The sequence below is a fragment of the Carettochelys insculpta genome, chromosome 7 (assembly GCF_033958435.1).
Source record: "Carettochelys insculpta isolate YL-2023 chromosome 7, ASM3395843v1, whole genome shotgun sequence".
In the NCBI taxonomy this organism is placed as follows: Eukaryota; Metazoa; Chordata; order Testudines; family Carettochelyidae; genus Carettochelys; species Carettochelys insculpta.
In genome coordinates, this window is record NC_134143.1 from 46153430 (window position 1) to 46176279 (window position 22850).

The 22850-nt window shown below is 47.2% G+C and overlaps 1 long non-coding RNA gene across 1 annotated transcript; it reads right to left on the reverse strand.

The window, feature by feature from the left end:
• Positions 1-11783: 11783 nt before the first annotated feature.
• Positions 11784-22849, reverse strand: LOC142015933 (uncharacterized). The gene is made up of 3 exons (XR_012646244.1): positions 22834-22849; positions 13727-13948; positions 11784-12376 (listed from the first exon to the last, which is right to left on the reverse strand). It is a non-coding gene; the product is annotated as an uncharacterized LOC142015933 (long non-coding RNA).
• Position 22850: the final 1 nt, after the last annotated feature.

Sequence of the window (22850 nt, forward strand, 5' to 3'; positions counted from 1 at the left end):
AGTCCCTGAGTACAGCATTCAAAACACTTGGGTCTGTAAAGATTCTGGAGTTGGATACTTTGAGAGCCAGATTTCAGATAGCTCATGCTTTTTATTCCATTTGAGATATCATAAGAACAATTAATCTTCTGGTCCAAGACCAAAAAGGGAAGTATAGTGAAAATAAAAACACTATTTCGTTTTGCATCTATATGAGGAACTTCCCATGAGTAATAAATTTTAGTAGAAACAGTAGCCTGGGGCAGGGGGATCTTTAGATATTATTCCAGCCCCCAAAGGGAATGATTTTATTTAACTGTAAATTCCTTTTAAAAGAGCTGTTCATATTTATCTACAGATGTTAGCAGCTCAGAAGGTTTAAATAACAGAGCTGTCTGCAAGCTAAGTTGAAAAAAAACAAAGTCACAAAAGTGACAACCACAACCGCACTTCTGGCCAGATTCAATTCTTATCATGGGGAGATTGGGCTGGGCCACAAGTGCAAGAAGGTGGTGGTGAAACAGCAGAGTTGAAATTTTATCTAATCCACGTTTTGGAAATCTGGCTTGCAAATCAGGACCTAGCATCACTTGCAAAACAGCGACAGTGGTTTAGCCACTCAAGGTAGATTACTGTCTCCTACAATGGGAGCCTGTTCAATTAGCTCATAATTAGCTCTTTTGTTCAGACTAATAAAAACTGCAGTACAAGGACATTTCTCTCCCATTTATTTTAAAGAAAGTATTGATTTATGTAATGAAGATCACAGTCCTCATGCTAGTGCAAAAATAGGCCTTTTGGAGCAGTCACAAAAGCACACCTTTGTTACAATTAACATTTTCCTCTTTGTCATTCTAAATAGCAATGGGTGAGGCACAAAGCTAGGCAACTGTGACTGTCAGTTCTTCCTATAGCTATTGCTATTGCTAGTTTCTCCCAAGGCCCAGTAACCGTGTTCCCCTTAAGCTGAGAGCACTTGGGTGGCTGCCCAGGAGAGATTCAGATGCTGCCCAGCTGATTTGCAGAATGTCCCGAGACACCCACGGCCAGCAGAATGTTTCTATCAGTGGTACACACATCCTCACATGCTTCCGTGCAAATATTTATTCTGCCCAGGGAGGGAATACATTAGAGAATACATTTATTCTGCCCAGTAGTCTGGAGTCCTGAAAAACTCTGGTCCAACATTTGTTCTAATACTAACTTGCTACTCATTTTGACTGCATGTTATCCTTCTCTGTTCTCTTTTGCAAAGCAATTGGCACAAAGGAACATATTTGCTGAGATCAGTGATTGGGGAAAAAATAAAATAGAACTCTCTCCACAGGAGAACATGTGTTTGTGCTAATCATGAAAGAAGTGTTTTTACCTGTTTATATTTTGTCATTGAGTTAGGGAGCAGAGACCATGCTGCCTGACTAAGGAGAACTATCGGGGCTGTGAGAAGTTCAAGATGCACTATATGGAAATAGCACTCGCCAACAATCCCAAGACTGAAATGTTCACATAGTGCTTTGAACAACTAAAAATATTGTTTGTAAAAGTCAAGTGTGACCATTTTTGTAAAGGGAGCACTCAGTGCAAGTTGTGCAACAAAGGTAAACCCACAAATTGGACTGCAGACTGGGAACTGTCTACTTTATTTGATTACATCACAAAAGAATGTGTTTGGGAGGGGTAGTCCCTAGAGAGGTTGGGGAGGGTTGAAGTATAGATAATCCCATCATACACAGTTATCCCTATTGTGACAACTTTACTACAGCCATGAATTATGAACATGTTAGAAAATTCTCACCATGGAACACAGTATTAGCAGATTTTTCGTCTCCCTCTGGAGGTCTGTAAATAAATGGTGTGATTGCCAAGAGTGCAGTCAGAACCCAATAGCTTCAGTTGTTCTCAGTGAGTGGGTCCTGATTGCCTTTGAATATTGGGCCCCATTTCATTTATGGATCTAAATGAGGCTAGAGACCAGATCTTCAAAGGTATTCGGGTGCCTAAATCCCATTGGTAGAGACACCTAAATGCCTTTGAGGAACTGAGCCTAAATTATTTCGAAAATCTGGCCTCTAGGTTATATTTGCAGCACAGCTCTGCTAGGCAAACTACTGACTCTGCAATACACAAATACCATGAGTGGTACTAGACGTTACTGTGAATAGCCTTTATGACCCAGATCCACACAGGTACTTCGGGTTCAAATATCCTTTGACTTCATTGGAAGTTAGGAACGTTTACCTCTGTGAATCTGGGCCCATGTGTGTAAACCACGGTATCGCAGTGCAAAAAACATTTACGGTGATGCCTTCCAGCTCCCACCACCTCCCAATGGTAGCCCTTTAGGAACTACAGGTAGGACCTCTCTAGTCTAGCACTCTTGTCTGGCAACATTCATGATCCAGTATGATTTTAGTTAGCTAGATGACCATTTATCAGGGGCGTGGCCAAGTTTCTTACAGTCCCATGAAGTTTTACACCCACCAGTCCTGGCCCTCAGTGTTCTGTGCTGTTGTTTAGCTGTAATTTACCCCTGTAAGCCCAGTAAGCAGGGGAAGCATTGATAATGCTGCTAGTCAATATTGACCTCCATGATTCAGCAAATGCTCACGTTTGGCACAGGTCACACCCTGAAGGTGCCGGGCTAGAAAGGTTCAACCAGTACAAGTTATTCTTGTGTTGTCAGTAGAACAGCCCTGAAAGTTAACATAAACAAGTCTACTTCTTCATAAACCCTTCATAGGTATGACTCCATGAAGCCCATCTTATCCTCCGCACATCTCGGCTCAAAGCCTTCTTTGGATTTCTCAAAACTTTTCAAAAGGCAATACTTTAATCCCTGATGCCGTGTTGTCTTTGATATCCACACCATGATGCCTTGCTGGTCAGCCACGACCCAGTAATCAAATTTAAATCCATAAACTACATTCCTAGGGTATTGACACCACACACTCTTCCAACTAGCTGCGCCTATGTCTCTAGAGGCTCACAGAAAACAGGATTAGAACCAGGATTAGAGTTTAACTACTCTTCCTCTCACAGCGTGACCTCTTGCTAACTGCTGCAAGTTAGCAGCAACACAGTTTACCAGAGATACTAACTCTAGCACTGTTCAAACTTCATGTGCTCCTTGCTGGGTTAAAGAAATAATAGGTATGTAAGTTGGAGGTAAAGGCATGGGATGCATTTAATAAAACAATCTGATGTTATGAGGTTGGTAATAGTAACTACTCAACTATAAAATCAGTTAAGAACAACCAGGACTCTAGATTATACGCATCTGGGATTTTTTTTAAATGATCTAAATGTTGATAATGGACAAAAAACAGCTGACTTTCTTCCTCAACCAGTCTTTTTAGAATGAATTACTATGGACCAAATTCTGCCTTTAAAAAGCCATGCAAAACTCCCTGAGAAGTGTTGGAGGAGAGTTTCTCTCAAGGAAAAAGAAAGGAAGCTCTCCAAGAACTCTTAAACCATTTTTTTGGGAGGGGGAAAAATGCAACAATGAAAGGAAATAGGAACTGTGTACAAGTCCAAGGGCAGCGTTTAGCCCTCTGCTTTGTTTGATTTACAAACTTAACAACACACATCCTGAGAGAGAACTGTTACGTCTTTCCTCTTTTTACTGCAATTTAGCTGGCAATTAACTAAATACTTCTCATGTCCAACTTGGACTCAGTCCAACTCCCCTTGAAATCCAAAGCAGTCTCTCCTTTGACAAATCAGGCCTTGAATTTTGCTAATTGAATTGCTTGTCTAGATTTCACTCTTACTGAATTGAGGGAACGAAACAGCAATGTTTTAGTCCCAAATCAGAAACAGATCAACATTGGTCATTTTCTAAGGTAGACAAAGGATTTTTAACAAGCTGCCCTTAAGCGTTTATTCTAGCTGTAGATCAGCACTGCATTTTGGTTTTTGTTTTAGTTCCAGGTTCAGTTACTGCAGCAGGAATCCACCAGATGCCACCAACAGCCATAATCTCAAAAACAGAATGAGACTTAACAAGGAATACATTTTTCATCTGCTTGATACTCTAGAACTGCCTCAGAGTCTGAGGGGAAATATTAGGGGATCCAAAACAAAGAATTCCCCCCACCCCCATTTTGCCATGAAATACTTGAAAAGTAATCTTTATATACATAGGACTGGATCCTAAAGATGGGCTTATGCTTTGACAGGTCTCTCCTTCTCAATGGTGCAAATTGTCCACCTGTAAAAGCAAACCCTAATGGGTTCTATTGCATCCCTCTATTGGCTTAATATGTAAATTAGAGAGTCCCACCCTTGCATATTTAGAGAATCCAAAATGAGACTGTCATTCTAGGGACCAACCAGTCTAGCCACACCTCTTATTAAATTGACTAGAGCTTTTTCTCCAAAAATTTTTTGGCCACACCTTGCTTCTAGTATCTAGGCCCAGTAGAATAATGAACCACATCTGCTCTCCAAACACTAAACCCATCTGATCCAGTTACAAATCCTCACAACTGCAGCTGAGAGGTGGCTTAACAGCTGGGTTCTATAGGCATCCCACCTGCTTAGGAGAATGAGTAGGATACCCTCTAATATGGCCAGAAGACTTTTATTCCACCAAGAGTAGACTATTAGTATTGTAGTGCACAGCAATGCTGTGGCTGTCAGAAGGCAAACAGTGCACTGGCTAAAATACTGTTACAGGGAATCTGAGGGTGGATATGTTTGGTTTTTGAATAAATTAGAATTAAAGTTTTCACATAACTATTTTGCCTCTTCAGTAAACAAAAAAAAGTCACATCTCTCTTTAAAACTGCAGTCAATGGTAAAAATAAGCTACCTCCTCTCCCCCTCTCAGGGGAAAACCCAGCATTTGATCCTTAAAAACTGGTCTCTTGAGGCTAAAGTGAGCACCATTTCTTCCCTTTGTCCCCCCATCATTGTTTTATATTTATGAGAACTTTTTCACACACATGCATAACATTTTCTTGTAACATGAGTGAAATACTTGTACTGTCTTTACTACAGTAGCTGTTGTGAAGGGACCACTCAAGTGTAACAAAAAAAAAGTCTACTCACAAGACTGCAGACTGGGAACATGTTCCTTCAATTAACACCAAAACAGCAAAGCAGGGAGAAGAAAACTCTGACTGACTTATCTGCAAGAAAGGGGATTCACTAAGGTTGCAGCCCATAATACTCTGATTAACTCCTTGATGACCACTTTACTACAGCAGTGATTTTAAAACTGTGATCTATGGATGAAAGGTGGTGTATGGAGAGCTGAGTGGTTACATGTTACTGATTTCCTCAGCTGGAAACCCAGAACAGGTGGGACAGAAATGAAAACAAAAAATACAGGCATTGATTCCAGCCAGTGGAGAAGAGTGTCATATATACATACTACAGCCCAAATACAACACACTCCCTTAATTAGATAACACTCATTATCATTTAGGGTTCATTTTTTGCTTGTTCTGATATGCACCAAGAGTGCAATTGCTGTTTGCTAATACTATCATTATAATAGTGTCTCACTCCATTTCTCAGTCACTGCGGGCCTGATTCTTCACTGTCTTGCATTTTGTGCAGCTAGTTGTGGCAGAGCAAGATCAATGAACAGCACAGGAGGGGAGTGTTGTACCCACACTTTGCAGTGCTGTAACTAACTCATTTATTAGACAAGACGCGTCATCAAATAATCACTGACATCTCAAATTATATCATACTGTCTGCATCTACCCTCATCTGAAACATGAAGCCATCCTGACACCTACAAAGCAGATAACTCAAGGCTTACGTCTGTTTGGTGGCCAGTTAGAAAGTGAGTGAAACAGGCACTACCCACTGTTATTTCCCATTTGAAAGAAATCTAGTCTGACAAGAAATATGTATCATCCTTCATGACAAACATGAAATCAAGCAAGAAAGAGCCTTGAATTTGTAAAGTAACCCCCACAGTGTATGTCCTTACACCTATTGCACATTCATATATCAAGTGATGAATGATACAACGTAGTGAGAGCTCACAAGGTTTCTGTCTCAAAGCTCACTAGCTGAGACAGGGTTTGCACATATTTTAACAATTGCTCACTAGGGCTATGGTTTTAGCAGTCAGCGCACATGTATCTGTTTTAGTAAATAGTGTCATGACAGATATCTGAATTTTGACACCTCATAACCAGCTGTCATTGGCAGTGTGTGGGTTGGCAGTGGGGGATTCTTAGAAGTATGTATTTGCAGTGCTGATCAATTCATTTGACTTCCAAAATAAATCTCAGTCTCAGAGATCCTCTCTGGTCAAGTGCAAAACCCTGCACTATGCAGTCCAGGGGAAATTCTGCAATTTTACTGTGATTCTAAATGCAACAATTGCAAAATTCCCCTGGGATTAAAACTATGACAGTTATTCATGCTGTGTAAGATAAATGAATATATATAGAATAATTGACATCCAACAAAAAAAAATTGACCACCTATTCCCCTCCCTCAATCAAACAATGACACACTCTGACCCCCAGCAGAGTTTTTGCCTTAGAGAAGTACCAGAAACTCCATGCATTCCACTAGAGACCTTGCTCTTGCTATAGATTTTACATGGAAGGCACTCCCAGTGCAGTGATGGGCAGCAGTTTAAACCATCAGCTAGAGAGATAGATGCCTAGTTTTGTGAAACTCCACATATGACATTTTATGAATATTATTTAACGAGCTAAATGGTCATATTTGCATTTACTCCTAAACTTCAGCCTGCAAACAACATGTAGCTTTACGGATGGTGAAAGGCATTGGCTAGAAGCCCTGGTTCATGGATCCTCTGTATATCTAAAGAGAAGCAGCAAGACAAGTTCCTCTCATACACTGCTTTGCCCACAAGCCAAGACTTGGGGCAGGGGACTTCTAGGACAACAGGGGCAGTTCACTTTTTTCAGCCTAGGTATCTCTCAGTGCTGAGTCAGCCAATTAGTGCAAAGTGTGGTGGTGGATTTGTGATGGAGAGCTGGAGCTGAGACTCATCCAAGCTCATCTCATCAGCATAGTTCCAGCTTAGGATTTCTGGATCCACAACATGTTCCTCTGCAGATGCTTGAGCTAGACAGCGTGAGCAATAGACTAAGAATCTGGCACAGCCTGCAAGGTTATCGTAGCTAGGCAGTATGGCCTGGGGAAGCCACCCCTAACCCTTTCCAGTTCCTGCTCACCCACTCAAGCTGTGCCTGCCCTTTGAGGGGAGTGGGGTGTGATTCCAGGATGGAGAAGACAAACCTGTGCTAGCTCCGATTGTACTAATGAGCTATAAATAAAGTGTAAGTGTGGCAGTACAAGTGGCAGGAGGGATTCACTAGTTTGAATATATTTCTAGCATCTTGGATGAACACACATTAGAGGTATCGAAAGCCACAGGTCACCCTTTTCCGTCCACCCCTCTGCGTGGCTTTTGCTTGCATATTCAAGAAGGCAACATCAAGCTGTAACATGTGTTAACGTAATTGATAATTATCAGAGACCTTTATATTACATGGAGTACATCAAGAACTTGCTCTAAGGTACACCGTTGCAAAGATCTTAGCTTTTACTGTCTCTGAGCAATTACAAGCATCAAGCCCCAGGACTGGTGGAAGCACTTGTACTACTGTCACATTACTAGTAAAGAGGAGGCTTTGACTTCACAGAATTGTGTACAGGAACTGAGGGCAGGGTCAGTGCCCTGTGGAGATCACAATTTGCTAAGACACAGTGATAGCAATCTTTTAATTTCCAGTAATGTTGCAACACTTTCCACCAAATACTATTTAAGGTCATCTGCTGCTGTTCAGTACGATGTTCCTGACCACTGAGAACCCTGAATTGTAATTTTCCACTGACAAATGTCGTTCTGTTTAGAAGAGGCTTCAGTGCAAACTGAGGAAAGGATTAAAGCAGGAAAGGGGATATATTTCAAAGCAAAATGAACTGTTAAGACATAACTAAATGTTATATTGAAAATTAGATGTACTAAGCAACATTTACAAGTGTTTGGGCAGTTGGGGCTCAGCTTAGAGTACCTTTCACAGCTTCTGTCCCATGGTACATAAAGTTTTGGAATGCATTCTGTCCTTAGGCACGGTTCCTAAAGACTGAATATTTCAAAACTAAACCATTCTTAGGAATGGCTTTCTATGCTCAGTACAAAAAGAATTTGGGGACTGAGCATCTGTCTCTGCCAGTGCAAAGACCAAGTCCCCATGTAAGAAAGATGTCAAGGAAGAATATACCAGTACTTAACTTGTAGTGAAAGAGGTGATAGGGCTGAAGCAATTTTTTTTAAAGTTCATAACTAAGGCATCAACTCTAAAGGGCTTGTCAGTTCATGCTGGGGCTGTGAATTGACATGCTTCCAGCAGTAGGTCCCAAACTGGGGTCTGCGGACCACTCCGGGCCCACAAGGGTATTGCAGGGAGTCCGTGGGAAAAAAAAAAGATAAATAAAAGTGATCAGAGCAAATAAGCTTTAAATAAATTGCAAAATTACAATCCATTATTATTTTTAAATTGAATATCTTCAAATAATGTTATTAATTGCTGTCCAAAAAGCTATGTTGCAGTTTCCTTTTTCATTTAATGAAGTGTACATACAGGCTAGAATTGACTTTGATGGGGGTCTGTGAATGGTTGGGGGGAGTTGAGTGGGGGGGGCCGCACAAGTGAAAAGGTGGTGAACCACTAGCTTACAGGTTCTGGAGCTTAGTCTTAGAAAGCCCTGGTACAAATTAAGCACAGCATACAGCACATTCTAGTTCTTTTACACTGCATGAATAGTCCTGTCATGTCTGTGCAGGATTTGGCCCCAAATAAATATGAAAGCAGCACCCTTCCCTCTGCTACTCTCATCTACCCCTCTGTGAGTGGGCTGATTTGTTTGCCCCTCCCCATCCAGGACTGCTGCAGTTCAGAACGGGAACCTGTGTCCTTTCCAGTGGTAAACATTAATAGTCATGGCACCACATTTTGACAGAAAATAAAGACAGATGATGCCCATAGTATTTATTTCATTATTTTTTAGCTCAGAACTGTATAGACATTAAAGAGAGAAAGTCCCTGCCTAAGGGAGGTTATTGTAAAAGAACAGAAGTCATAAGCAGGGTCACTGAACATAGGAGTTGAATTTGATTTCCTTCCAATCACTGAGTTAAAGACAACCACTCTGCCAGCTTACCCAGAAGAGGAAGCCTCTTATGCCTACATAGGAGCAGCTCTAATTCCGCCCAGGAGAGGCCCACATCCCAAGTGAGTACAGTGCATACTCGTGTAGCATTACTCATCAGTCAAACAGTCTGCAGTAGCTTTATTGGAAACCTCATTTAAAAGCCTCAATAAGAGTGTGTTATAAAACTCCCTGCAAGTTGCACCTAGGAGATACAGCAGTATTTATTTAGTCTTGTTTTTTGCTTTTTCCAGGGCAGTGTGTGTGTGTGTGTGCATGTGTGTGTGTGTGGAGGGGGGACGGAATATGGAAGGGAAATTGGATTTTTAGTATATTTAAAAAAACAAAAGGAAAACAGAGAAACCCTATTAGGACATTTTTGATTTAGCTAAAAAAAAAATAATTGAAGAATGTTTTGCACTGCTCTGATTTAGACCTGATGGGGCATGTCATTAGTGCATTATGGGAACACAAATTTTCTTGCCTGTGTTACACATAGGAATGCAGCAGTTGTCAGACTCCATCAGATCAGTGGTCAACCTAGTCCAATTTTTTCCTTGGCAGTGACCAGGAACAGATGTTTCAGAAAAAGGTCCCTCCAAAACACCCTGTCGTGGAAACAGAACAAAAGAGAAATTTTTCACTGTTTCTGTAATTCTAATCAGGACGCCTTGAAGACACCAGGAGCTACCAAGAATCTCAGCACCTTGGATCCTAAGTGACTGATACGAAAAATAGACGGATGTAAGTCAATCTGAGCAATAGAGAGCACTTGGTTTGCTTGGGAAGGATTCTAAGGCTGAGTCTACACTATGAGATAAATTCGATTTTTAATAAATTTGATTTTATAATCTCATTATTATGAATTCAAATTAAGTGTCCACAATGCTTCTTGAAATTTGACCCACATATTTTCTGTATTGTTTCCACATCCCCATTGCCCTGTGCAAGTTCGACAGCATGAACAGTGCATTGTGGGTACCTATCCCACAGTGCCTTAGCCCAGGTTGCTTGTGGGCATTTCATGTTTGAATCCCAGAATGCAAAGCATTGTCCCAGAATTCAGAGCACCAGTAATCATGTGAAAACCAACTGGCAATTGCACCCTTTCCTACTGCGGCGTTTCCGTGCAAGCATGAATCCCCAAGTGCTTCAACTCATAGCCCACATTGTTTCAGGCACGACACTGGCTGTCACGCAATTTTGCCTTCAATTACAAAGCTCAGTGATAGTTCAGTATCAAAATAATTACAATGATGATATTTTGGAAGAATAAATCTCCCAACTGTGGTCCAAGAGCTCAGAGCTGCTGGCTGCCCTGGATGCACTGGTGACGGTGGATTGGCAGGTTTAGACTCATGAGACTAGTACACACTGATGGGACCACATGATTTTGGAGTCCTGGGATGACCAGCAGAGGCTACAGAACTTTTGCATGTGCAAGTCCACTTTTATGGAACTTTGTGATGTGCTGGCCCCTGACCTGAAGCACAGCAATACAAGAATGAGGCAGGCTTTAACAGTTCAGAAATGAGTGGTAATCACACTGTGGAAGTGTGCAACGCCCGATAGTTACTGATCAGAGGGTGGGCAGATCTACAGTGGGCTCCGTGGTGATGCAGGTGGCACATTCAATCTGTCAGTGTCTCCTCAGGAAGACCCTGGAAGATGTACAGACGATAGTTGGATGGCTTTGCTGCCCAGGGGTTTCCTAACTGCGGTAGGGCAGTAGATGGCACACACATCCCCATCATAGCCCCAAACCACCTGGCCCCTGAGTATATAAACCGAAAGGGATACTTCTCGATGGTGTTGCAGGGTTTGGTAGATCACAAAGGTCATTTCACTGACATCAATGGTTAGATGGTCAGGGAGGATTCATGACATGCGTATCTTCAGAAATACTGGACTATACAGAAAGCTCCTGGTTGGGACTATTTTCCCCAATCAGGAAATCACTATTGGTGATATGGAGATGCCTATTGTTATATTGGGTGACCTGGTGTACTCTCTGCTCCCTTACCTGATGATGCTCTGCACAGGAGGCCTGGACCCAACAAGGAAAACTTCAGTCACAGACTCAGCAGTTGCAGAATGGTGGTGGAATGCACCTTTGGCCATTTAAAAGCGAGGTTCAGATGCTTATTGACCTGTTTGGACCTTTCTGAAACTAATGTCCCCATCATTATTACAGTGTGTGCTATTTTGCATAACATATATGAATCCAGATAGGAGACTTCCCCGTCCAGCTGGAATTCCAAAGGAGAGGCCATAGGCAGGGCTTACTCACAGCCACCCACGCAACCATCCATCAGTAAACACGCAGAGGCAGCAACAATAAGGGACACTTTAAAACACAGGTTCATGAATGGTCTGTAACACACAATACCCATGTATTTCTCTGACATAATGCCAATAAATCATCCCATGTCTTAATGAATGAATGCTTTTACTTGGCGGGAGGGGGTTAAGTTGCAGTACATAGAATCCATATGGCAGGCAGCTGTGCCTTCAGCCCTCCACCTATCTACCTGGTTCCGTCAGCTGCACATCTGCTGCGGACCTGGGAGCAGCGGCAGGCAGCTGTGTCTTCAGCCTTCCCCCAACCTGCCTGGCTTCTCTGTGCCACAAGTCTGCTGTGGGCCTGGGAGCAGTGGCAGGCTGCTGTGCCTTCAGCCCGTCTCCAATCCCCACTATGATTTATGTTCCCCACCACTCCTGCACGCCATAAAATCACACTGAGCTCAAAAGAATAATTTTATTTTGGAGGGAGGAGAGGTTGAAGTGTCAGGGAAAAGAAGCCTTCTCAAGGGTGCTTGAACAGCCTTTTGCAGTGGCCCTTGGAGCTGGAGCAGCAGGCTATCCTTGCCCTCCCTCCCTTCATTCAAGGTACCACGACATGAGGGGGTGGGTGACCTCTCTTCAGGGGACTCTGGGCACCAGGTATTGGCTTCTGCAGTACTGTGGTGGGAATGCCTCTGCAGCAGGGAGCAGAGGACCTCCATTTGCTCCATAACTGCCATTACGATCTTTGCCACAGCCTCAGACTGCTTTGCCACTTGGTGCTGCTGGAAGTCGAGCATTCTGTGCTGCAACTCAGCTTGACTCTGATGCCACTGAGCAGTGCCTTTTGTCAGCTTAGTGTGTTTTGCTTCATTCCACTCTATGTTCTGCAGGATAACATCATGCTTGCACTTCTTTCTCCTTTTGTTCCTCTCTCATATGCTGGCCATTGCATCTGGAAAGTGATGGTCAAAATTAAAATACAATTTACATAATATGCTTTCAAATAGAATGAATGGGTCTCTGTGTCTAATATCAGGGAAAGTTTCCTTTTTGAAGGCTGCTAAAGGTTTATTAAGGATGGGATAGCAAGAGTGCGTTTCATAGTACATCATCGGCCCTCACTTATCCAGCACATTTCTTTGTGGATATGGTAAGCAATAAGCAATTGTGCACTTTTGTGGGGGAAGCGGGGGCTGAAAACCAAGGGAAGTCTCCAGGTGTCCTGGGGCAGGGTAAAACAATTTTCAGCTATTCCTGGAGCAATCCTCCCCAGTGATAAAGCCACATAGAGGGGATGGTGGGGAAGCGTTGGATTACAGCCGCATAGATGGCTGTGTGTGGCTGGGGGGTGGGTCTATGTAAAATAGGAAGAATGTAATAAAAGTACAATAAATAATCCAAAGAAATGCTGGGTGGAAAGGGACATACAAGGGGACACTCCCATCAGAGCAATGCAGCTATGTGGTGCTGGGCAGTACTGAAAAAGGAAAAGAAAAGCTGGGTGGAAAGAGACATGGAAGGGGAGACTCCCATCAGAGCAATGCAGCTACGTAGCGCTGGGTAGTACTGAAAAAGGAAAAGAAAAGCTGGGTGGAAAGGGACATGGGGGAAGGGGTCTCCGCCCCAGAGAGACTGGCAGCTGCATGGCATGGGGCATTCCTGAAAAATAAAAAGAAATGCTGGTGAAAAGGGACTTGGGGGGGTCTCTGCCCCAGAGAGACTGGCAGCCATGTGACACGGGGGATTCCTGTAAAGTAAAATGAAATGCTGGGTGGAAAGGGAGATGGGAGGGGAAAAGCCCCACAGAGCTTGCCAACCACATTGGGGTGGGGTGGGGGAACAGATGCTGCAGGCAAATGTGAAGGGGCAGGAAGCATGCTAAAAAAAATCTGAGGCAAATTCCCATGCTTCTGTAGGTTGCCAAAGAAGACATCAACCTCCTAAAACTAACAGATACAGAGAAAGAACACCTGCTCATGCTGTGTGATCAAAAGCCTGGAATATTTGCTAAAATGCTGTGTGGTGCCATAACACCAGATCAGTATCTGGTTGCCTGGCGTGGCAAGGTGTGCTACTGTGGAAGCTGCAATGAGTCAGGCCTGCTCAAGAATCTCATGAAAAAAATACAAGAGTGCCTGGATGAGGTCTTTGAGGAGATCTCCAAAAAGGAGAAGTGCTCCATCTGAAGAAACATTAACACACTGTTCTGGGGGTCACAGAACCATAGCAAACCTGTATCCATACACAACCCTATTCCTATACCTACCGCAAACTGCTTCTAGTATGAAGAATAAATACTAACCCAAACAGCTTGGTCAAGGGGGCTCGGGGACCAGCGTGGAGGTGACCAGTGTGGAGGGGATCGCAGTGGACGGGCTCAGCATGGGGGGACCAGTTCCAGGTCTATGGTGAAGAGCTCCAGGCTGTCTGGAAGAGCTTCCTTGGTCCCCTGCTCCCTCTCCATTGCCTTCTTCCTTCGGGGCACCCAGCTTCTCTGGGCTCACCCTGAACTCCATAACAGGCTCTACAGAAATGTTGCAGTTAAGACCAGGCTCTGGCATTGGGTCACTCCCCATAAGCATGTGCAGCTGTTCATAATAACGACAGGTCCATAGAGCTGCCTCTGACTGCTGGTTGGCTTCCCGGACATTTTGATAGGCCTGGCAGAGTTCTTTCACTTTCACCCAGTCTCGCATTGAATCACAGGAGTACCCTCGGGCGGTCATCTCGCACAACATCTGATCATAGATTGCCTCATTTCTCATGACTACCCAAAGTCTCTTCACCACAATCGGTCTCCCCAAATCTCAAGAAGATTCAGAATATCCCAGTGGGTCCACATTGGGGATCTCTTGCAACCCTGAGAAATACTAGGCAGATCACTACCCTCAGTGCTCATGACTGCAGGCGATGGCTAAAGATGCAATTGCTACCAATATGGTGTGATGGCTTCTGATGCAGTGTGATGTGATGGGCAAAGGAATTTTTTTCATTATGGGCATCCTTTACATTTGCAGGGCTGGGCACTGCTGAATTCCAATTCAAATTATCATTTAAATTCAAATTCAATCAAAAATTCAGAGGCTTCCTGTGACCTTCTTCCTGTGCACCTGGATGGAGCGCAGCGTACAAGGAAGTGGCCATACATGGAGGGTCACCACGTAGCCTTGGTGGGAGGGATACATATGGGACACTTCTGGAGGCTAATAAATTTGAATTAAGGATATGGTGCTTCCACGCTACCTTCTATTTGATATTTGAAATTCATAATTGATGCTATACCCATTCCATAATATTGACATTTTGTTATCGGTATTACAGCTCAATAAACTGAGCTAATACAATTAAAAACAAAGACAGCGATGTTTTAATATTGCGCTAACTCCTTTAAATTCAATTTTATCTCATAGGGTAGCCGCAGCCTATGAGTGAAGAGAAGGAACAGAGTTGCTTGGCTATTGTCCTATTTTTCCACCTCTATTATCCCAGCCATCACTTCAAAGCTGTGTCTACACGTGCACGCTACTTCGAAGTAGCGGCACTAACTTCGAAATAGCGCCCGTCGCGGCTACACGCATCGGGCGCTATTTCAAAGTTAACTTCGACGTTAGGCGGCGAGACGTCGAAGTCGCTAACCCCATGAGGGGATAGGAATAGCGCCCTACTTCGACGTTCAACGTCGAAGTAGGGACAGTGTAGATGATCCGCGTCCCGCAACGTCGAAATTGGCGGGTCCTCCATGGCGGCCATCAGCTGGGGGGTTGAGAGACGCTCTCTCCAGCCCCTCAGCTCACTGGTGGCCGCATGGAGCGGCCCCTTAAAGGTCCCCTCCCCCTCCCTGCCTCTGCAGAAAGCTGAGGCAACGTGCAGGCTGCAGCCTGCACACGCGGGCAGCCTGCAGCACCCTCAGCCACCTACCCAGCGGCGATGGCTAGCTGGCAGCGCCCCGAGGGGACCCCCCCCAAGGGGAGCCAGGGCAGCCAGCCCAGCCAGAGGGGCAGCCAGTCTGGGAAGCAGCAGCGGGGCCCCTCCTGGACGGAGGCCGAGCTGTGGGACCTGCTGGGGCTCTGGAGCAAGGAGGAGGTGCTCCAGGTAATGGGGAGCAAGAGGCGGAACGCGGATGCATTCGCTCGGCTGGCCGACGGCCTGGCTGCCCGGGCTCACCCTGCCCGCACTCCTGACCACGTCAGGAGTAAGGTCAAGGAGCTGCGGCAGGGTTAGTCCTGGGCCAGGGATGCGGCCAGCCGATCTGGGGCCGCCCCCGTCACTTGCCCCTTTTACAGGGAGCTCAGGGACATCCTGGGCTCCCGGCACACCTCCTCCCCTCCGGCCACCCTTGACACCTCGGCTGAGGAGCCCCCAGCAGGCCCTGCAGACGGAGTCCGCCCTGGAGGCAAGCCCCGCACCCTGGGGGCCCCCCCCGGAGGCCACCCCCGGGACATCGCGGCAGGAGGAGGAGGAGGAGGAGGAGGGGGGCTCCTCCTCCGCAGAATCCAGCCTGCAGATCCTCCTCCTGCCATCCTGGAGCAGCAGCAGGGCCTCCGACCCCCAGGGATCTCCGGACCGTGGGAGCGGACCCACAGGTAGGTACCCCTCTCTGGTGGACACCCCTGGGCTTGAGGGGCGGGGGTAAGAGATATGTGTCCTGGGCCCCCCACATGCTCACATGGCCATGGCCCCAAGGACACCAGGGCCATGGCCCTCACAGCACTGCAGCCATCAGCCCGTGCCCCCCCCCCCCCCCCGCATGACAGTACCATGCCCCATCCCCGGGCCAGGGGGGAGCGGAACCTCGAGGGGCCCCCGGGAGGAGGGGGTGGGACACCCCGCAGCAGCAGCATGTGATGGAGTGGGGGGAGTGCAAAAGGGAGACTCAGGCTACATATGAGCCACAAGAGCCGAATACCTCCCAGGGCCAAAGGAGGATCCTGGCGCTACAGCTCACAGGTGACACCACTGCCCTGAACCAACAGGAGGGAGGAGCCGAGCTGGCTTGGAATTGGGGGGTGAGGGCGGGGGCCACAGGTAGAGGCTAGGGGAAGGGAGAGCTGGTAGGCAGCCAGCCTGAGGAGGGGAAAGCTGCATCCCAGAGGGGCCCCCCTTGAGGTCTTCTCCCCACGACGGGTTGGAAGGACTGTCTCTTCCGACAGCTGGTGCTGTCACTCCTGCCAGAAACTGGCCATCTGTGGCCTAAGAAACCTCTCCTGCTGTCAGACCCTGCGGAGTGAAATGAGAGTCGCTCCCACCAGGGGACGGGGTGCAGGGCCGGGGGACCCCTGAACCCCATCCATCACAGCATCATCTCCCGGGGACGGGGATGGGGAACCTGCAGCACAGGGCTGGGGGGACAAAGGCCACGGCTCGGGGCCCACACTAACGCCTGTCTCCATTCTTCTTCCCCTCCTCCTCTTCTGTGTCCTGCACCTGCACCATCACAAGGACCGGAAGAGAGCACCGGCGAGGCGTCAGTCGTCCCAGAGAGCCCTCCGGGACCATCGCTCCAGGGCAGCCCCTCGGCCGAGGACCGACTGGCCCCGCGGCGGGCTAGACGGCGGGCCCCGCGCCACCAACCGCCGCCGGCGATGGACCCCCAGCTGCTGGCCATCCTCCGTGGGCAGCTGGAGGTCACGGAGCAGCACCTCCACCTGCAGGAGCGGGCGGTGGCCTGGCGCCAGGAGGCATGGGGGGCCTACATGCAGACATTTAACTGCCTGGTGGACTTCCTGGCCCCCCTTGCTGCGCCGGCCGAAACATCGTCCGCCCTGCCCGCTCCTGCAGCCCCACCACCAGCTGCTCCGCCCGTCGCCAGCCCGTCCGCCGTCGCCCCGCCACCCACCCGCGAGGGCCAGAGCGCCGAGGGACCCCTGGAGCCACCTGACACTCGCCGGCCCCGATACCTTCCGGTCCAGCCCGCTCCCACCCAGCCGCGGACCAGGCTGCAAGCGCGGCGGGGCTCCCGGCCGGCCACGCCCAGTGCCGGGCTATAGGGGCGAGGGGCCCAGGACGTGGCCCCCCCCTTTATATATAGTTGCACCCTGTTTGTTTGGTCCCCCCGTTTGCCCCGGCCCCCCCATGTAAATAGTTCTCCCCTTTATCTTCCCTGGTTTTCTTTTTATTATTTATTGCACACTGTTGTTTCTTTGCATTGTTTTATTGTTCTACATATTGCTTTTGTTGGACGTTTGTCCCTAGTTTTCTGTTTGTGGTTCACATATTTCTTTTTACATCCCAAAAAAAAAGGGTTCTGAAAGACAAAAGAAAAGTTTACGTTCAGCCACAAGTGCGTGCTGTCATTTGTCCAGGACAAGTGGGGGGGGGGCAGTGAGGTGCTCCATGGTGTGGGCGTTGGGGCAGGAGTGTGGGGGAGGAAGGGGCGGGCAGTAGGGGGCCTGGGCAGAGTTCACCCCGCGTCCTGTTCGTCGAAGTGGGCCCGCAGGGCCTCCCGGACCCGGGTCCCCTCGGGGTCCACCTGCCGACTGGGGGCAGCAGGTGGCTGGACGTGTGCCCTGCCGGCCTCCGCAGCCCAGCCCTGCAGAAAGGTCTCCCCCTTGCTCTCGACCAAATTGTGCAGGGCGCAGCAGGCACCCACAATCTGGGGGATGTTGTTGGGGCTGGCATCCAGGCGGGTCAGGAGACATCTCCAGCGTCCCTTCAGGCGGCCAAATGAGCGTTCCATCACCTGGCACGCACGGTTCAGGCGCTCGTTGAAGCGCTCCTGGCTAGCGGAGAGATGGCCTGTGTAGGGGTGCATGAGCCACGGCCGGAGGGGGTAGGCCGCATCTGCGATGACGCAGAAGGGCATGGTGGTGTCCCCCACAGGGATCTCCCGCTGGGGGATGTAGGTCCCCGCCTCAAGCCGGCGGCACAGGCCCGAGTTCCGGAAAACCTGGGCGTCGTGCGTGCTGCCAGGCCAGCCCACGTAAATGTCCTGGAAACATCCCCGGCTGTCCACCAAGGCCTGGAGGACGACAGAATGGTAGCCCTTGCGATTGAGGTATCATCCGCCACTGTGATGCGGGGCGCGGATGGGGATGTGAGTCCCATCCAGAGCCCCGAAGCAGTTGGGGAAGCCCAGGGTGGCAAAGGCGGCGATGGTGGCATCTGGGTCCCCCAGCCTCACGAGCCTGTGCAGGAGCATGGCGTTGATGGCACGCACAACCTGCAGAGAAAGCACATGGGACGGCACCAATGAGGGGTGAGCAGGGTGTGCGTGGCCCTGCCCTGCCCTGCCCTGGCCCCCCTGCCCTGGCCTGCCCTGCTCTGGCCCCCCTGCCCTGCCCTGGCCCCCCCGCTCTGGCCTGCCCTGCTCTGGCCCCCCTGCCCTGCCCTGGCCCCCCTGCCCTGGCCCCCCTGCCCTGCCCTGCCCTGCTCTGGCCCCCCTGCCCTGCCCTAGCCCCCCTGCCCTGGCCTCCCCCCGTGGGTTCGCTCACCTCCATGAAGACAGCCCCAACGGTGGCCTTGCCGACACCAAACTGCTGGCCCACGGATCGGTAGCTGTCCGGAGTGGCCAGCTTCCAGACAGCGATGCCGACTCGTTTCTGCACCGTGAGGGCACGCCGCATGGCAGTGTCCTGGTGCCTGAGTGCGGGGGTGAGCCACTGGCACAGCTCCAGGAATGTCTGCCGGCTCATCCTAAAGTTCCTGAGCCAGTGGTCGTCGTCCCACTCCCCAAGCACCAGCCACTCCCACCAGTCGGTGCTGGTGGGGTAGCTCCACAGCCGCCAGCGTGTGAGGCGGGGGGTGGAGCGGGGTGCTGCAGGGGTAGGGGTTGAGCCCTGCTGCCCTGGGGGCATCTCCTCCCCTGGGGCAAGGAGGTGCTCAGCTGCCTCCCACATGGCATGGGTCAGGGCAAGCCCTGCTCCTGCCGGGAGGGCTGGGTGGACCTCTAGCTGCTGCTGCTGCTGCTGCTGCTGCTGCTGCTGCTGGGGGTCCATGACTGCGGCGCCCGGGGTCTGTGTGCCTATGGCTCCTCAGACCGCGTGCTGTGCAGGCTGAGTGTGTGTGGGAGGGGCCCTTTAAGGGAGCGGCTAGCTGTTGCCCCGGAAGCGCTAGTCCGCCCGTTGACCCTGTCTGCAGCTGTGCCTGGCATCCCTATTTCGATGTGTGCTACTTGGGCATGTAGACGTTCCCTCGCTGTGCCTATTTCGATGTTGGGCTGGGCAACGTCGAAGTTGAACATCGACGTTGCCGGCCCTGGAGGACGTGTAGACGCTATTCATCGAAATAGGCTATTTCAATGTCGCAACATCGAAATAGGCTACTTCGATGTAGGCTTCACGTGTAGACGTAGCCTAAAAGTGGTTGACTTGATATAAATGCCTCCTCATTTCTGCTTTCTAAAGATAGAATGTTTCTAGTTTTTGCTTTTAAAATGTGAATATTTCCAGTTGCATTGAATGATTGTAAATTGTTCCCCCAGGACTTAAAAATATCATGAAACTGGGAAAAAACAATGACATATAGAAGTGGGAAAAAAATCTATTTTTCTCCTAAGGACATAATAACAGTGTGAAAGTAAGTGGAAGAAGAACAACCAAAATGGGAAATGACTTTGGAGTTCTAATTCTGAAAGTCAGCTATGCCTTCCTTTGGAAAACAAACTGGACAGCCAGGATATCAGATGTTTTACAACCTTTACATTTTGAGTCAGCTCTTTATTATTTGTAGTGCCAAGGGCATGCCTAGTGCTGTACAGAATACATCATGAGATATGGTCCCTTTCTCAAGAAATTTACAATCTAAGGGCCAAAGTCTTCATTAACTGAGCAAACCTCTCATTGAAACAAGAACTGGGCTGTTTGGAAACAGATGTTGTCAGTTTTAACAGCGGTTAGTAATAACACTTAGCTTCCGAGTCATAAACTCAGTTTCTTTTACTTTCCATTTTGATGTCATAACTGTATCATACAGGGATGTCAAGCTTCAGTACATGAAAGCAATAGGATTTTCTCCTAAGGATACTCCGTAACCTGAGGGATATCATGAGATACAGGAACTGAATGGCTTTAATTGCAAGCCAAAGAATTCATACAGACTTCCTGCAAGTGAAATGCTGGTATGCTTCTTTTAAACATACTCTTGTCCCAGAAGAAGCTTTAAATGTTCAACAGCATGTGCTTAATGCCAAAGGGTAGCCTTATCTGCATTATTTCATTGTACTCTAGGTCAATATTTAGAGAACTGAATAGTTTTTAGAATCCCTGTTGCTCTGGCTGTATTAGGCCAAGAACAATTTAATTGCTGCATACATTTACACTCCACTTGCATGCCACTTCCATACCACCAGACTTTTCATTACGGATGATTAGGGTGTGGTGGGGTTTTTCTTTTTTGGGGGAGGGGGTGCGGGAGGGGAAGGGTAGCTGGAACAGCTTTCTGTTGGTTGGTGTGATTTATTCAAAAAGCTTCCGGGTAGTACGTCAATTCTGACAATTTTAGATATGATAAAATTAATCATTTTGACTCATTTTATTTCCTTTGTTTCTACTCTAATACTGTATATTTTATATTACATGTAATTATGTATCTCTATATAATATCAGAATCATCAAAATGAAACATCTTGATGTTTCCAAATTAATCTTTTTTACATCTATTCCACAGGCAATTCTGATATTTCAACTGTTTGTTCAGATTTGGATTTAAAAAAAAAATCTCAAAAACTCAGAATTTCCCAGAGGATGGAAATTCCATTTTCTTATCAGCTTTGCTTTTCCAGCCTCCTAAGTTGGGGTACATGCAAAGGAACCAATCCTTCAGTTTAAAAAAAAAAAATAGCAGTAGTAGAGACACACGTGAGATGCCTGAGGTTCACTCAAATCTTGCTGTTGAACATTTGTAATTCTCAACTTATTAAAATTCCCTCGTGATGATCCAGCAGCATTTTCCAGGGGAACACCCCATATTTTCACAAATATTTGGTGAAGAATTCTTTGAGCTTGCATTGTATTCAGTACACAGAATCTAGCTTGTTACATAGTGTCTCAAAAATTGAAAAATTGAAGCTGTGAAAAAAACTGTGAAAAATCTTGCAAATGCTCATCCTTGTGTGTTATAACTAATGTATTTAGTAGAAGGAGATGAATAAGAAACAAAATACAATTTCAGCCTTTATCAGTTGGTATGAAAAATGTTTCTTAAATACGTCAGGTAATAAATGTGTTGGATGTGCTCAGCAGTAATTTATCATATATTTAACTTGGCAAACATTTAATTCTTCAATTCATTAAAATATTGTCATTTGAAACATATGCCATAAAAATGATCTATCTAATAACTACATCAGTGCACTAAGATAAAGGGTGAAGGTAAACTAGGATCCCAAAGACAGAAACGGACACATTTTGTTCACATATGAGAATTTATACTGGACTAGTCATGCAGCCTGCAAGTTATATATAATTGCTATTTCTCCCCACATGCCTGAGTTCTTCCTTGGTGCTTTCTTGATGCTTCTGCTGTTGTTATACTTAGCTCTTATATTATGCTCTTTGATGGATCTCAAACCATTATCTCACAAGTCTTTGCTCTTGAAATGGGGTGCCTATATTTGTTCGAAGTATGGACCATAGTCTAATAATGACCTTCTCATCTCTCTTACCCTTGGCAGTTACACAAACTCTTTCCCTATCAGGTGCAATTGTATTAGCCCAATTATAGAATTTGCTTACACATTAAAAGGTATTATGGAGACAGTATTTTTCTTTAATTCAACATGTGCTTCAGAAAGAAGCTGATCAAACTCACTGCCTCACCTGATTGCTAGGAGGGTATATGTTTCAAGGAAGGGTAAACAGAGGCCTACTGAGATTAAATCATTTGTGCAATGTTAAGCAGTCAAACACTATCTATTCTCTCTGTTGGGAAGTGTTGACTCTCACCTGGAAGATGCTTTGTAGAAATTAGAGGACAGCACTCAGAGTTAGGATTTCTGAGATTTCTGAGACCTACTGAGATTTGTCTGTGTCTTCCACTCTTGAGCTATGTTGACACTACAGCCATCTATCAACAGAAGTTACTTTTGGAAGATATCTTCCAGCAAAACTTCTGCTGACAGAATGCACCGAGACAGCAAAGCAAATCAAAAGAGCGATCTGCTCTGTCAGCAGAGAGTGGCCTAACTGCCCGGGCGCTCTCTCGACAGAATGGCCCCTGGAAGACCGTCAGACAGGGTCACATGGCTGGCAATCCTTCTCGGGAGCCCCACTGAGGCGCAATTTTAAAGAGCCCCCCCACAACGCCCATTTCCTGCCCTGCTGAGGCATGCCTACCTCTGTGAGGGATAGCACAGCTGCTATGGCAGGGCTTTGATGCTTGCCGAGATACATCGAATTATGGATAGCCATAGTGGCAGAGTGGTCCCCCGGCTTGCACTGTCCCCACCCACAGGTGCCTCAACCTCTGCTGTACCTCCTGGCGGCTCTCCT